The following is a 15912-nucleotide window of genomic DNA, read 5'->3' as shown; positions in this document are numbered from 1 at the left end:
TAAAAATCCTACTTTTTCTTTTTTCCAAAACCCATCATCTCCCTGGTTTTCGACAATGACCTCTTATTTTTTACAAACAACTGAAGATCCTCACTATCTATTTCATCATCCGTCTCTTTATTTGGATTTTTGGGGGGATCGGCGGGGAAGCCTTTTGAAAAGTGCGCTTTAACAGTGCCCGTGACTTCAGTGGACCCAGCCCACTCTTTGGTGTAATTTTTACACAGGCTTAAAGCTGGCTCAGGCACCTGAGAAGCACCTTGCACCATCTCTACCTGTGTATGTCTTTCACCCATCATGTGCTGCTGTTCCACCTTGTCAGCAGCAGAGACTAAAACGGCGTCTCGTGCTTTGCCAGGAGACATTACAGGCTCTTCAAGCTTATCTGCCACTGTCTCTGGAGTCACACTCTCCATGTCACTCTCATCCTCCCTCTCCATAGGCACACTCCCCTCTTCCTCAGACGTGAGGTCCATTGTTTGCAAAAGTAAGTGATTTTCTCCCTTATTACAGCTACATCTAACTTTAGGTCTGTCACACATTTTGCACACATTTCCTATGTTCCGACATTCTCTGGCATAATGCCCTTGTTCACTACATTTGTGGCATGTGAATTCCGGACATTCCTTAAGTATGTGCCCCGGCTGAATACATAATCTACATACCTTCACTTGATTGTCGTGGATTACACGAAAATATTCAAATCCCTCGACAGTGTTAAATTTAGTAGAATATGGCAAGGATTGCACATTGTCTGTAAACTTTACCTTGCAAAATCTTGTCCCATCTACAATGTCCGTTCCTGGCCACATCCTCCTCTTGATTGGCGTGGTCGCCTTCACCTTCCAGCCTTTTAGTTTCTCTTCTATCTCCTCATCCGTAATGTATGCGGGCAAGTTCAAAAAGGACACCACCAGCTCATCGTTCCCTAGTTCTTTAGCCATGATTTGACAGTTCTTTATCTTTAGCCCGTCTATTAGTCTTTCTTTTCCATTTACATGAGACATTGTTACTTCATACTTATTCCCGTCTTTCATTCGACATCCCAGTATTGTTCCGCAAACTTCCTTTATTCCTCTCAGCAATTCCATCGTTGTTATTTTCCCTTCTCCACTTATTTCCACGTTCACCGTCAGTTCCTTCTCATATGTTCTTTTTTTCAGTTCTTCGTTTAACATTCTGATTTCACTGTTGTCCTTTCTCGTCGTCGTTTGTATTCTTGATGTCGAAGCCATGTTGTCCGTCCGGTTATTTTAAGCAATATCCCCCAAACAGCTCACGCTGATGGGGGACAATAGCAAAAACGTTTCACAGAAACTTCACTACAGTCACTCACAAACTTTCAAACTTATAAGTCAACTAGACCTCCAAAAAAAACGATATTCTCTCTCAAGCACTCAGACGCCTGCTTCTCTTCCACTTCCTGAAACTCCAAAAAGGGGCGTGTGAAGCAAACGTGATAACCACTACACTACAGAAACTGCTGCTTGATTTTCCTGCAAGAAGTGAACCGAATTTTACAGATATCCATGGCACGTGTTCGAAATTTCCAAATTTAGGCATTTATGAAAATAACTATTCTCTGTTAATAGTACAGTACCTACTGCACGTGTCAAAGAGCACTGTTTCCTCCCGGTTTCAAACCGAGGACCTTTCGCGTGTAAAGCGAACGTGATAACCACTACACTACAGAAACTGCTGCTTGATTTTTCTGCAAGGAGTAAACCGAATTTTACAGATATTCATGGCACGTATTCGAATTTCCAAAATAAAGAATTCATGAAATTTTCTGTTACCACTATCGGTACTTCAGAATGTGTCAATGAGCGTTGTTTCCGCCCGGCTTCGAACCAGGGACCTTTCACGTGTGAAGCGAACGTGATAACCACTACACCACAGAAACTACTGCTACAATTAGCTGCAAGGAGTAAACCGAATTTTAAAAATATTCATGGCACGTATTCGAATTTCCAAAATAAGAGAATAATGAAATTCTTTGTTAACACTATGGTACTTCTTGAATGTGTCGATGAGCGTTGTTTCCGCCTGGTTTCGAACCAGGGACCTTTCGCGTGTGAACAAACGTGATAACCACTACACTACAGAAACTGCTGCTACATTTAGCTGCGAGGAGTAAACCGAATTTTACAGATATTCATGGCACGTATTCGAATTTCCAAAATACAGAATTCATGAATATAACAATTCTTTGTTGAAAGTACAGTACCTACTGCACGTGTCAAAGAGCTCTGTTTCCGCCCGGTTTCGAACCGAGGACCTTTCGCGTGTTAAGCGAACGTGATAACCGCTACACTACAGAAACTGCTTCAACAATTATCTGCAAGGAGTAAACCGAATTTTACAGATATTCATGGCACGTGTTCAAATTTCCAAAATTAGGCATTTATGAAAATAACTATTCTCTGTTAATAGTACAGTACCTACTGCACATGTCAAAGAGCACTGTTTCCTCCCGGTTTCAAACTGAGGACCTTTCACGTGTAAAGCGAACGTGATAACCACTACACTACAGAAACTGCTGCTACATTTAGCTGCAAGGAGTAAACCGAATTTTACAGATATTCAGGGCACGTATTCGAATTTCCAAAATACAGAATTCATGAAAATAACAATTCTTTGTTGAAAGTACAGTACCTACTGCACTTGTCAAAGAGCTCTGTTTCCGCCCGGTTTCGAACCGAGGACCTTTCGCGTGTTAAGCGAACGTGATAACCGCTACACTACAGAAACTGCTTCAACAATTATCTGCAAGGAGTAAACCGAATTTTACAGATATTCATGGCACGTGTTGAAATTTCCAAATTTAGGCATTTATGAAAATAACTATTCTCTTTTAAAAGTACTGTACCTACTGCACGTGTCAAAGAGCACTGTTTCCGCCCGGTTTCGAACCGAGGACCTTTCGCGTGTAAAGCGAACGTGATAACCACTACACTACAGAAACTGCTGCTACATTTAGCTGCAAGGAGTAAACCGAATTTTACAGATATTCATGGCACGTATTCGAATTTCCAAAATACAGAATTCATGAAAATAACAATTCTTTGTTGAAAGTACAGTACCTACTGCACGTGTCAAAGAGCTCTGTTTCCGCCCGGTTTCGAACCGAGGACCTTTCGCGTGTTAAGCGAACGTGATTTTTTTATTTTATTTTTTTATTTTTTTTATTATCAAAAATGTTTGTTTACAATATTTACAGTACAATCTACTGTTTACAGTACAATCCACAGAGAACAATACAGAAGACACTAGACTAACAGAGGCAGGTGAACAATTCACCCCCTATCAAATTATCAACAAAGAAAATATCAAAACAGTGCTTTCAAAAATTATAAGTGATACCTCCACTCTCCTCTCGTGAAATTAACCCACTCCCTTCAACAAAAGACTCATCAAAATGTTCCATCCCATAATTAAACAACATATCTATGTGTTTACTGAACAGTGCTATAAAGATACTCCACACCTGAACCCTCTTTCTGTCAAAAGAAACATAATTCCTCCTACAAAAAATAGCATACCTCACAAAACTCAAAACCATATTCAACAAACACACATTAGCACCCTCACATTTACCAGACACTCCAAATAACAAAAGTTCCTCCCACGCATACTTTTTCACGAAATCTCCCCCCCAGTTTCTACATAACATTTCCTTAACTTTACAAAAAAAATATTTTAAATCCTCACATTCTATAAACAAATGCATAAGAGTTTCCGGGAAACGTCCACATACGTCGCATTCCCTTTCTATCTCACAATTAATTTTCTTTAGCACCACCTTTGTAAATATTCTATTATGTCTTAGTTTGAAATCATTATTTTCACACTCCTTACTATTATATTTTACATTTAAATTTCCCCATATCTTTTTTTCATCCAATTCCGGAAAAACTACTTTCCAAAATTTCTCAGCAGCCGGCCTTCTACACACTTTTCCTACCATTATTCTATACAATCTTTTCACTGGTATACTAGATAAATGTACTTTCTTCTTACTGCTACCAATGAACAAATTAGGAAATACAAATAAATCTTCTCTTTCAACTTCACTATTTATTAAATCAACCCATGCTCTTGGTATACTATTCTTTATCTTGTCATACATATTATTCACTGTTCCCCTTCCCACCTCTTCATCCCATTCATTGATTATGTCAAAAATAGCTTCCCCAGGTAAAAACCCTGGAATTACCTCATAAGTATAATCTTTTATTTGCCGTAGACCTGCACTCATAAATACTTTATTATACAAAACTTTTTCTTTGTTCTTGATTTTCTCATTCAGAAATATAGGTTGATTCATAATCAGGTCAATATGTCCACATTCATAATATACATTAGGCAACAACTCTGCCCATGCATTTAGCACCTCTTTATAAAAATCTGGTACCTTTTCAAACATTGCCCTTTTAAGCCCCATCAATAAACCATTATCCTCACAACCACCACTCTCCTCTAAGTAGACTCTAAAGAAGTGTTTCCAGCCATAATCTTCACTGTCATACAAATATTTCTTTACTGTTTTTATCCTAATAGCTTTTCTTTTGACATCTAAATCTACAAGTTTTAAACCTCCATCCACATAGTCAGCAATCAATGTTTTCTGAGATATTCTCACTCCTTTACCATCCCATATAAAATTTGACACCACATTATTCAATTCATTTAGGACCCACTCCGGCATGTCCAGGACTCCCAAAACATACACAAATTTGGATAATACCAAAGCATTTGCAACAATTACTTTCCCTTGTAACTTTAGTTTTCTATTTTTCCAGAAATTCAACGTTAGCTTGACTTTATTAAGGATCCCAGTCCAAGTTATATCTTTTGCCTCTTTCTCCTTTACACCAATGTTTACTCCCAGCACTTTAATAAAATCCTTTGCGCTCTTGAATGGAATCTCACACCCGTTTACATTGATATCCCCAACAAACATTATTTCAGTCTTCTCTATATTAACTTTAGCACCCGATGCCTTGCCATATATATCTATGATCCCCATAATGCTTCCAATACTTTCTATATCCTTCACAGTACAAGTAGTGTCATCAGCGTACTGATGTACAACACTGACACCACCACCTGGGATTCCAACACCCCTTACTTCTTTATTACTATTTATCAATGTAGCTAACGGTTCTGTAGAAACACTGTACAGCAGAGCTGACAAAGGACAGCCCTGCCTTACTGACCTCTCCACAGGGAAAGTATCTGTTAACACTCCGTTACATTTAACACAACTTTTAGCCCCACTATACAACAGGTTGATCCAAGATACAAACTTTGGCCCAAACCCAAACCTCTCCAAAGTCTGTAATAAAAAGCTGTGCTCCACTCTATCGAAAGCTTTGTTAAAGTCCAAACTTAAAACTATACCACCTTCATTTTTCATTTGATTAACAACATCCCTAATTGTACAAATGACATCTGCAATATCTCTTCCAGGTATGCCGTAGGCTTGTGTTGATTCAATAATACTCCCAATCACCTTTTTCATCCTATTCGCTAACACTTTAGTCAGTATCTTATAATCCGAATTTAGAAGGCTAATAGGCCTATAATTTTCTAACTTTAATCTACTGCCCCTATTTTTGAATAAGATCGTTAACATTCCAGTTGACATAGACTCAGGGATTTCCTTATTCTCTTCCATATAATGAAACACCCTCACTAAAATGGGTGCCAAAATATCTACAAAGACTTTATAGAACTCATTTGTTAAACCATCCAAACCCGGACTTTTATTACCTTGCGTGCTAACAATTGCTTCCTTGATTTCCATAATCGAAATCTCTTCATCACACATCATTCTATCTGCCTGCGATACTTTGGCACTAATTGTATCCAACACTTTTACAACACACACTTTATCTACATCATTCTTTTTGTAAAGATTTCTGTAAAAGGTTTCAACTGTCTCTAAGATCCCAACAAAATCGTTTACCTTTACACCTCTTTCATCTTCCAACTCTACAATGTAACTCTTAGTTTGTTTTCTTTTTTCCAGACCCCAAAAAAAGGATGTACATTTCTCTCCCTCCAAAGCGTACTGTGCCCTGCTCCTAACAATAGCACCCAAACATTTATTTTTTTCATAACGACCCAGCTCTGCATGGATTTTCAAATAATTCACAACATCATAGTCTGGATCCGTATCAGCCTTTTCAAGTTCATGCAACATCCTATTCCTAAGCATTATTTCTTTCTGCTTATCTAAACGGTTATGATTTTTTGCGTACCTAATACTCCTATTTTTTACTTTTACTTTCACTTCCTCCCACCATAAACACACATTCTCTTTTAACAGTACATTAGACATTTCATCATTAATACATTCAACAATTTCATTTCTATATCCTTCCTCCTTTAACAGACTGGCATTTAAACACCAGACACCTCCCCCTCTCCTCTCCACACCAAAACCCATTTGAAATGACATTACTGCATGATCACTATATGCTGTAAAGGTATATGACACCTTCTTAACATTCTGCACCAATTCTTGTTTTGCTAGACATAAATCAATTCTGCTTTGTTTTAATTCCTTTAGAACCACCTGCCTTCTAGAGAATACTCTTCTGTTTGGATTTTCAGCCCTCCATATATCTACTAGATTCTCCTCATTCATAAGTTTCCATAATGCATTTCTAGAAGAGTCATATCTGAATTTAGCACAACTAGAGGCATCCATTCTACTACACCTCACATTAAAATCTCCTATCAGTATACAGTTTTCTGAGCACAGTGTTTTTAATTTGTGAAACATTTCTCTCCTTTCAGATTCAATGTTTGAAGCATAAACATTAATTAAACGAAAAATCTACATTTTGAACTTCAATATTCAATTACAATAAGTCTGCCATCATTGTCAGCATATATTTCTTTTACATTTTGCACCACATCATTTTTTATCAAAATAGCCACACCACATGTTTTATCCCCTCCATGACTACAAAAAATTAAATCTGACCATTTACTCTTAATCTCCTGCATTTTGGAGTCTGTCCAATTGGTCTCTTGAAAACACAACATGTCTGCCTTAACAGACACTAATACCTGCTCAAATTTGCTCATGTTTCTCAAACTGTTACCATTTAGGGATGCGACTGTAATCATTATGAATGTGTGCAGAAGTATAATCAGAGCCAAACAAGTCCTTAAAAATCCTACTTTTTCTTTTTTCCAAAACCCATCATCTCCCTGGTTTTCGACAATGACCTCTTATTTTTTACAAACAACTGAAGATCCTCACTATCTATTTCATCATCCGTCTCTTTATTTGGATTTTTGGGGGGAGCGGCGGGGAAGCCTTTTGAAAAGTGCGCTTTAACAGTGCCCGTGACTTCAGTGGACCCAGCCCACTCTTTGGTGTAATTTTTACACAGGCTTAAAGCTGGCTCAGGCACCTGAGAAGCACCTTGCACCATCTCTACCTGTGTATGTCTTTCACCCATCATGTGCTGCTGTTCCACCTTGTCAGCAGCAGAGACTAAAACGGCGTCTCGTGCTTTGCCAGGAGACATTACAGGCTCTTCAAGCTTATCTGCCACTGTCTCTGGAGTCACACTCTCCATGTCACTCTCATCCTCCCTCTCCATAGGCACACTCCCCTCTTCCTCAGACGTGAGGTCCATTGTTTGCAAAAGTAAGTGATTTTCTCCCTTATTACAGCTACATCTAACTTTAGGTCTGTCACACATTTTGCACACATTTCCTATGTTCCGACATTCTCTGGCATAATGCCCTTGTTCACTACATTTGTGGCATGTGAATTCCGGACATTCCTTAAGTATGTGCCCCGGCTGAATACATAATCTACATACCTTCACTTGATTGTCGTGGATTACACGAAAATATTCAAATCCCTCGACAGTGTTAAATTTAGTAGAATATGGCAAGGATTGCACATTGTCTGTAAACTTTACCTTGCAAAATCTTGTCCCATCTACAATGTCCGTTCCTGGCCACATCCTCCTCTTGATTGGCGTGGTCGCCTTCACCTTCCAGCCTTTTAGTTTCTCTTCTATCTCCTCATCCGTAATGTATGCGGGCAAGTTCAAAAAGGACACCACCAGCTCATCGTTCCCTAGTTCTTTAGCCATGATTTGACAGTTCTTTATCTTTAGCCCGTCTATTAGTCTTTCTTTTCCATTTACATGAGACATTGTTACTTCATACTTATTCCCGTCTTTCATTCGACATCCCAGTATTGTTCCGCAAACTTCCTTTATTCCTCTCAGCAATTCCATCGTTGTTATTTTCCCTTCTCCACTTATTTCCACGTTCACCGTCAGTTCCTTCTCATATGTTCTTTTTATCAGTTCTTCGTTTAACATTCTGATTTCACTGTTATCCTTTCTCGTCGTCGTTTGTATTCTTGATGTCGAAGCCATGTTGTCCGTCCGGTTATTTTAAGCAATATCCCCCAAACAGCTCACGCTGATGGGGGACAATAGCAAAAACGTTTCACAGAAACTTCACTACAGTCACTCACAAACTTTCAAACTTATAAGTCAACTAGACCTCCAAAAAAAACGATATTCTCTCTCAAGCACTCAGACACCTGCTTCTCTTCCACTTCCTGAAACTCCAAAAAGGGGCGTGTAAAGCGAACGTGATAACCGCTACACTACAGAAACTGCTTCAACAATTATCTGCAAGGAGTAAACCGAATTTTACAGATATTCATGGCACGTGTTCAAATTTCCAAAATTAGGCATTTATGAAAATAACTATTCTCTGTTAATAGTACAGTACCTACTGCACATGTCAAAGAGCACTGTTTCCTCCCGGTTTCAAACTGAGGACCTTTCACGTGTAAAGCGAACGTGATAACCACTACACTACAGAAACTGCTGCTACATTTAGCTGCAAGGAGTAAACCGAATTTTACAGATATTCATGGCACGTATTCGAATTTCCAAAATACAGAATTTATGAAAATAACAATTCTTTGTTGAAAGTACAGTACCTACTGCTCTTGTCAAAGAGCTCTGTTTCCGCCCGGTTAAAAACCGAGGACCTTTCGCGTGTTAAGCGAACGTGATAACCGCTACACTACAGAAACTGCTTCAACAATTATCTGCAAGGAGTAAACCGAATTTTACACATATTCATGGCACATGTTGAAATTTCCAAATTTAGGCATTTATGAAAATAACTATTCTCTTTTAAAAGTACTGTACGTGTCAAAGAGCACTGTTTCCGCCCGGTTTCGAACCGAGGACCTTTCGCATGTAAAGCGAACGTGATAACCACTACACTACAGAAACTGCTGCTTGATTTTCCTGCTAGAAGTAAACCGAATTTTACAGATATTCAGGGCACGTATTCGAATTTCCAAAATACAGAATTTATGAAAATAACAACTCTTTGTTGAAAGTACAGTACCTACTGCACGTGTCAAAGAGCTCTGTTTCCGCCTGGGTTCGAACCGAGGACCTTTCGCGTATTAAGCAAACGTGATAACCACTACACTACAGAATCTTCTTCAACAATTATCTGCAAGGAGTAAACCGAATTTTACAGATATTCATGGCACGTGTTAAAATTTCCAAAATTAGGAATTTATGAAAATAACTATTGTCTGTTAATAGTACAGTACCTACTGCACATGTCAAAGAGCAGTGTTTCCTCCCGGTTTCAAACTGAGGACCTTTCACGTGTAAAGCTAACGTGATAACCACTACACTACAGAAACTGCTGCTTGATTTTTCTGCAAGGAGTAAACCGAATTTTAAAAATATTCATGGCACGTATTGGAATTTCCAAAATAAAGAATTCATGAAATTTTCTGTTACCACTGTGGTACTACAGGATGTGTCAATGAGCGTTGTTTCCGCCCGGTTTCGAACCAGGGACATTTCGCGTGTGAAGCGAACGTGATTTTTTTTATTTATTTTTTTTATTATCAAAAATGTTTGTTTACAATATTTACAGTACAATCTACTGTTTACAGTACAATCCACAGAGAACAATACAGAAGACACTAGACTAACAGAGGCAGGTGAACAATTCACCCCCTATCAAATTATCAACAAAGAAAATATCAAAACAGTGCTTTCAAAAATTATAAGTGATACCTCCACTCTCCTCTCGTGAAATTAACCCACTCCCTTCAACAAAAGACTCATCAAAATGTTCCATCCCATAATTAAACAACATATCTATGTGTTTACTGAACAGTGCTATAAAGATACTCCACACCTGAACCCTCTTTCTGTCAAAAGAAACATAATTCCTCCTACAAAAAATAGCATACCTCACAAAACTCAAAACCATATTCAACAAACACACATTAGCACCCTCACATTTACCAGACACTCCAAATAACAAAAGTTCCTCCCACGCATACTTTTTCACGAAATCTCCCCCCCAGTTTCTACATAACATTTCCTTAACTTTACAAAAAAAATATTTTAAATCCTCACATTCTATAAACAAATGCATAAGAGTTTCCGGGAAACGTCCACATACGTCGCATTCCCTTTCTATCTCACAATTAATTTTCTTTAGCACCACCTTTGTAAATATTCTATTATGTCTTAGTTTGAAATCATTATTTTCACACTCCTTACTATTATATTTTACATTTAAATTTCCCCATATCTTTTTTTCATCCAATTCCGGAAAAACTACTTTCCAAAATTTCTCAGCAGCCGGCCTTCTACACACTTTTCCTACCATTATTCTATACAATCTTTTCACTGGTATACTAGATAAATGTACTTTCTTCTTACTGCTACCAATGAACAAATTAGGAAATACAAATAAATCTTCTCTTTCAACTTCACTATTTATTAAATCAACCCATGCTCTTGGTATACTATTCTTTATCTTGTCATACATATTATTCACTGTTCCCCTTCCCACCTCTTCATCCCATTCATTGATTATGTCAAAAATAGCTTCCCCAGGTAAAAACCCTGGAATTACCTCATAAGTATAATCTTTTATTTGCCGTAGACCCGCACTCATAAATACTTTATTATACAAAACTTTTTCTTTGTTCTTGATTTTCTCATTCAGAAATATAGGTTGATTCATAATCAGGTCAATATGTCCACATTCATAATATACATTAGGCAACAACTCTGCCCATGCATTTAGCACCTCTTTATAAAAATCTGGTACCTTTTCAAACATTGCCCTTTTAAGCCCCATCAATAAACCATTATCCTCACAACCACCACTCTCCTCTAAGTAGACTCTAAAGAAGTGTTTCCAGCCATAATCTTCACTGTCATACAAATATTTCTTTACTGTTTTTATCCTAATAGCTTTTCTTTTGACATCTAAATCTACAAGTTTTAAACCTCCATCCACATAGTCAGCAATCAATGTTTTCTGAGATATTCTCACTCCTTTACCATCCCATATAAAATTTGACACCACATTATTCAATTCATTTAGGACCCACTCCGGCATGTCCAGGACTCCCAAAACATACACAAATTTGGATAATACCAAAGCATTTGCAACAATTACTTTCCCTTGTAACTTTAGTTTTCTATTTTTCCAGAAATTCAACGTTAGCTTGACTTTATTAAGGATCCCAGTCCAAGTTATATCTTTTGCCTCTTTCTCCTTTACACCAATGTTTACTCCCAGCACTTTAATAAAATCCTTTGCGCTCTTGAATGGAATCTCACACCCGTTTACATTGATATCCCCAACAAACATTATTTCAGTCTTCTCTATATTAACTTTAGCACCCGATGCCTTGCCATATATATCTATGATCCCCATAATGCTTCCAATACTTTCTATATCCTTCACAGTACAAGTAGTGTCATCAGCGTACTGATGTACAACACTGACACCACCACCTGGGATTCCAACACCCCTTACTTCTTTATTACTATTTATCAATGTAGCTAACGGTTCTGTAGAAACACTGTACAGCAGAGCTGACAAAGGACAGCCCTGCCTTACTGACCTCTCCACAGGGAAAGTATCTGTTAACACTCCGTTACATTTAACACAACTTTTAGCCCCACTATACAACAGGTTGATCCAAGATACAAACTTTGGCCCAAACCCAAACCTCTCCAAAGTCTGTAATAAAAAGCTGTGCTCCACTCTATCGAAAGCTTTGTTAAAGTCCAAACTTAAAACTATACCACCTTCATTTTTCATTTGATTAACAACATCCCTAATTGTACAAATTACATCTGCAATATCTCTTCCAGGTATGCCGTAGGCTTGTGTTGATTCAATAATACTCCCAATCACCTTTTTCATCCTATTCGCTAACACTTTAGTCAGTATCTTATAATCCGAATTTAGAAGGCTAATAGGCCTATAATTTTCTAACTTTAATCTACTGCCCCTATTTTTGAATAAGATCGTTAACATTCCAGTTGACATAGACTCAGGGATTTCCTTATTCTCTTCCATATAATGAAACACCCTCACTAAAATGGGTGCCAAAATATCTACAAAGACTTTATAGAACTCATTTGTTAAACCATCCAAACCCGGACTTTTATTACCTTGCGTGCTAACAATTGCTTCCTTGATTTCCATAATCGAAATCTCTTCATCACACATCATTCTATCTGCCTGCGATACTTTGGCACTAATTGTATCCAACACTTTTACAACACACACTTTATCTACATCATTCTTTTTGTAAAGATTTCTGTAAAAGGTTTCAACTGTCTCTAAGATCCCAACAAAATCGTTTACCTTTACACCTCTTTCATCTTCCAACTCTACAATGTAACTCTTAGTTTGTTTTCTTTTTTCCAGACCCCAAAAAAAAGGATGTACATTTCTCTCCCTCCAAAGCGTACTGTGCCCTGCTCCTAACAATAGCACCCAAACATTTATTTTTTTCATAACGACCCAGCTCTGCATGGATTTTCAAATAATTCACAACATCATAGTCTGGATCCGTATCAGCCTTTTCAAGTTCATGCAACATCCTATTCCTAAGCATTATTTCTTTCTGCTTATCTAAACGGTTATGATTTTTTGCGTACCTAATACTCCTATTTTTTACTTTTACTTTCACTTCCTCCCACCATAAACACACATTCTCTTTTAACAGTACATTAGACATTTCATCATTAATACATTCAACAATTTCATTTCTATATCCTTCCTCCTTTAACAGACTGGCATTTAAACACCAGACACCTCCCCCTCTCCTCTCCACACCAAAACCCATTTGAAATGACATTACTGCATGATCACTATATGCTGTAAAGGTATATGACACCTTCTTAACATTCTGCACCAATTCTTGTTTTGCTAGACATAAATCAATTCTGCTTTGTTTTAATTCCTTTAGAACCACCTGCCTTCTAGAGAATACTCTTCTGTTTGGATTTTCAGCCCTCCATATATCTACTAGATTCTCCTCATTCATAAGTTTCCATAATGCATTTCTAGAAGAGTCATATCTGAATTTAGCACAACTAGAGGCATCCATTCTACTACACCTCACATTAAAATCTCCTATCAGTATACAGTTTTCTGAGCACAGTGTTTTTAATTTGTGAAACATTTCTCTCCTTTCAGATTCAATGTTTGAAGCATAAACATTAATTAAACGAAAAACTACATTTTGAACTTCAAATTCAATTACAATAAGTCTGCCATCATTGTCAGCATATATTTCTTTTACATTTTGCACCACATCATTTTTTATCAAAATAGCCACACCACATGTTTTATCCCCTCCATGACTACAAAAAATTAAATCTGACCATTTACTCTTAATCTCCTGCATTTTGGAGTCTGTCCAATTGGTCTCTTGAAAACACAACATGTCTGCCTTAACAGACACTAATACCTGCTCAAATTTGCTCATGTTTCTCAAACTGTTACCATTTAGGGATGCGACTGTAATCATTATGAATGTGTGCAGAAGTATAATCAGAGCCAAACAAGTCCTTAAAAATCCTACTTTTTCTTTTTTCCAAAACCCATCATCTCCCTGGTTTTCGACAATGACCTCTTATTTTTTACAAACAACTGAAGATCCTCACTATCTATTTCATCATCCGTCTCTTTATTTGGATTTTTGGGGGGATCGGCGGGGAAGCCTTTTGAAAAGTGCGCTTTAACAGTGCCCGTGACTTCAGTGGACCCAGCCCACTCTTTGGTGTAATTTTTACACAGGCTTAAAGCTGGCTCAGGCACCTGAGAAGCACCTTGCACCATCTCTACCTGTGTATGTCTTTCACCCATCATGTGCTGCTGTTCCACCTTGTCAGCAGCAGAGACTAAAACGGCGTCTCGTGCTTTGCCAGGAGACATTACAGGCTCTTCAAGCTTATCTGCCACTGTCTCTGGAGTCACACTCTCCATGTCACTCTCATCCTCCCTCTCCATAGGCACACTCCCCTCTTCCTCAGACGTGAGGTCCATTGTTTGCAAAAGTAAGTGATTTTCTCCCTTATTACAGCTACATCTAACTTTAGGTCTGTCACACATTTTGCACACATTTCCTATGTTCCGACATTCTCTGGCATAATGCCCTTGTTCACTACATTTGTGGCATGTGAATTCCGGACATTCCTTAAGTATGTGCCCCGGCTGAATACATAATCTACATACCTTCACTTGATTGTCGTGGATTACACGAAAATATTCAAATCCCTCGACAGTGTTAAATTTAGTAGAATATGGCAAGGATTGCACATTGTCTGTAAACTTTACCTTGCAAAATCTTGTCCCATCTACAATGTCCGTTCCTGGCCACATCCTCCTCTTGATTGGCGTGGTCGCCTTCACCTTCCAGCCTTTTAGTTTCTCTTCTATCTCCTCATCCGTAATGTATGCGGGCAAGTTCAAAAAGGACACCACCAGCTCATCGTTCCCTAGTTCTTTAGCCATGATTTGACAGTTCTTTATCTTTAGCCCGTCTATTAGTCTTTCTTTTCCATTTACATGAGACATTGTTACTTCATACTTATTCCCGTCTTTCATTCGACATCCCAGTATTGTTCCGCAAACTTCCTTTATTCCTCTCAGCAATTCCATCGTTGTTATTTTCCCTTCTCCACTTATTTCCACGTTCACCGTCAGTTCCTTCTCATATGTTCTTTTTTTCAGTTCTTCGTTTAACATTCTGATTTCACTGTTGTCCTTTCTCGTCGTCGTTTGTATTCTTGATGTCGAAGCCATGTTGTCCGTCCGGTTATTTTAAGCAATATCCCCCAAACAGCTCACGCTGATGGGGGACAATAGCAAAAACGTTTCACAGAAACTTCACTACAGTCACTCACAAACTTTCAAACTCATAAGTCAACTAGACCTCCAAAAAAAACGATATTCTCTCTCAAGCACTCAGACACCTGCTTCTCTTCCACTTCCTGAAACTCCAAAAAGGGGCGTGTGAAGCGAACGTGATAACCACAATACTACAGAAACTGCTGCTTGATTTTCATGCAAGAAGTAAACCGAATTTTACAGATATTCAGGGCACGTATTCGAATTTCCAAAATACAGAATTTATGAAAATAACAATTCTTTGTTGAAAGTACAGTACCTACTGCACGTGTCAAAGAGCTCTGTTTCCGCCCGGTTTCGAACCGAGGACCTTTCGCGTGTTAAGCGAACGTGATAACCACTACACTACAGAAACTTCTTCAACAATTATCTGCAAGGAGTAAACCGAATTTTACAGATATTCATGGCACGTATTCGAATTTCCAAAATACAGAATTCATGAAAATAACAATTCTTTGTTGAAAGTACAGTACCTACTGCACGTGTCAAAGAGCTCTGTTTCCGCCCGGTTTCGAACCGAGGACCTTTCGCGTGTTAAGCGAACGTGATAACCACTACACTACAGAAACTGCTGCTTGATTTTTCTGCAAGGAGTAAACCGAATTTTACAGATATTCATGGCACGTGTTCAAATTTCCAAAA

The 15912-nt window shown here is 38.1% G+C and overlaps 9 non-coding genes across 9 annotated transcripts; all 9 read right to left on the bottom strand.

Moving 5' to 3' along the window:
- Nucleotides 1–1623: 1623 nt before the first annotated feature.
- Nucleotides 1624–1696, bottom strand: trnav-uac (transfer RNA valine (anticodon UAC)). The gene has a single exon. It is a non-coding gene; the product is annotated as a tRNA-Val (tRNA).
- Nucleotides 1697–1830: 134 nt separating this feature from the next.
- trnav-cac (transfer RNA valine (anticodon CAC)) lies at nt 1831–1903 on the bottom strand. Its single transcript has one exon. It is a non-coding gene; the product is annotated as a tRNA-Val (tRNA).
- Nucleotides 1904–2250: 347 nt separating this feature from the next.
- On the bottom strand, nt 2251–2323 carry trnav-aac (transfer RNA valine (anticodon AAC)). Its single transcript has one exon. It is a non-coding gene; the product is annotated as a tRNA-Val (tRNA).
- A 355-nt stretch (nt 2324–2678) lies between these two features.
- trnav-aac (transfer RNA valine (anticodon AAC)) lies at nt 2679–2751 on the bottom strand. Its single transcript has one exon. It is a non-coding gene; the product is annotated as a tRNA-Val (tRNA).
- A 141-nt stretch (nt 2752–2892) lies between these two features.
- Nucleotides 2893–2965, bottom strand: trnav-uac (transfer RNA valine (anticodon UAC)). Its single transcript has one exon. It is a non-coding gene; the product is annotated as a tRNA-Val (tRNA).
- Nucleotides 2966–9226: 6261 nt separating this feature from the next.
- On the bottom strand, nt 9227–9299 carry trnav-uac (transfer RNA valine (anticodon UAC)). The gene has a single exon. It is a non-coding gene; the product is annotated as a tRNA-Val (tRNA).
- A 141-nt stretch (nt 9300–9440) lies between these two features.
- Nucleotides 9441–9513, bottom strand: trnai-aau (transfer RNA isoleucine (anticodon AAU)). Its single transcript has one exon. It is a non-coding gene; the product is annotated as a tRNA-Ile (tRNA).
- A 6039-nt stretch (nt 9514–15552) lies between these two features.
- trnav-aac (transfer RNA valine (anticodon AAC)) lies at nt 15553–15625 on the bottom strand. The gene has a single exon. It is a non-coding gene; the product is annotated as a tRNA-Val (tRNA).
- Nucleotides 15626–15766: 141 nt separating this feature from the next.
- Nucleotides 15767–15839, bottom strand: trnav-aac (transfer RNA valine (anticodon AAC)). The gene has a single exon. It is a non-coding gene; the product is annotated as a tRNA-Val (tRNA).
- Between the last annotated feature and the right edge of the window lie 73 nt (nt 15840–15912).

This window comes from Salmo salar, chromosome 07 (genome assembly GCF_965601325.2).
Source record: "Salmo salar chromosome 07, fSalSal1, whole genome shotgun sequence".
Lineage (NCBI taxonomy): Eukaryota > Metazoa > Chordata > Actinopteri > Salmoniformes > Salmonidae > Salmo > Salmo salar.
Note: the sequence above shows the minus strand (reverse complement) of the source record. Positions and strands in the feature narration are given on the sequence as shown.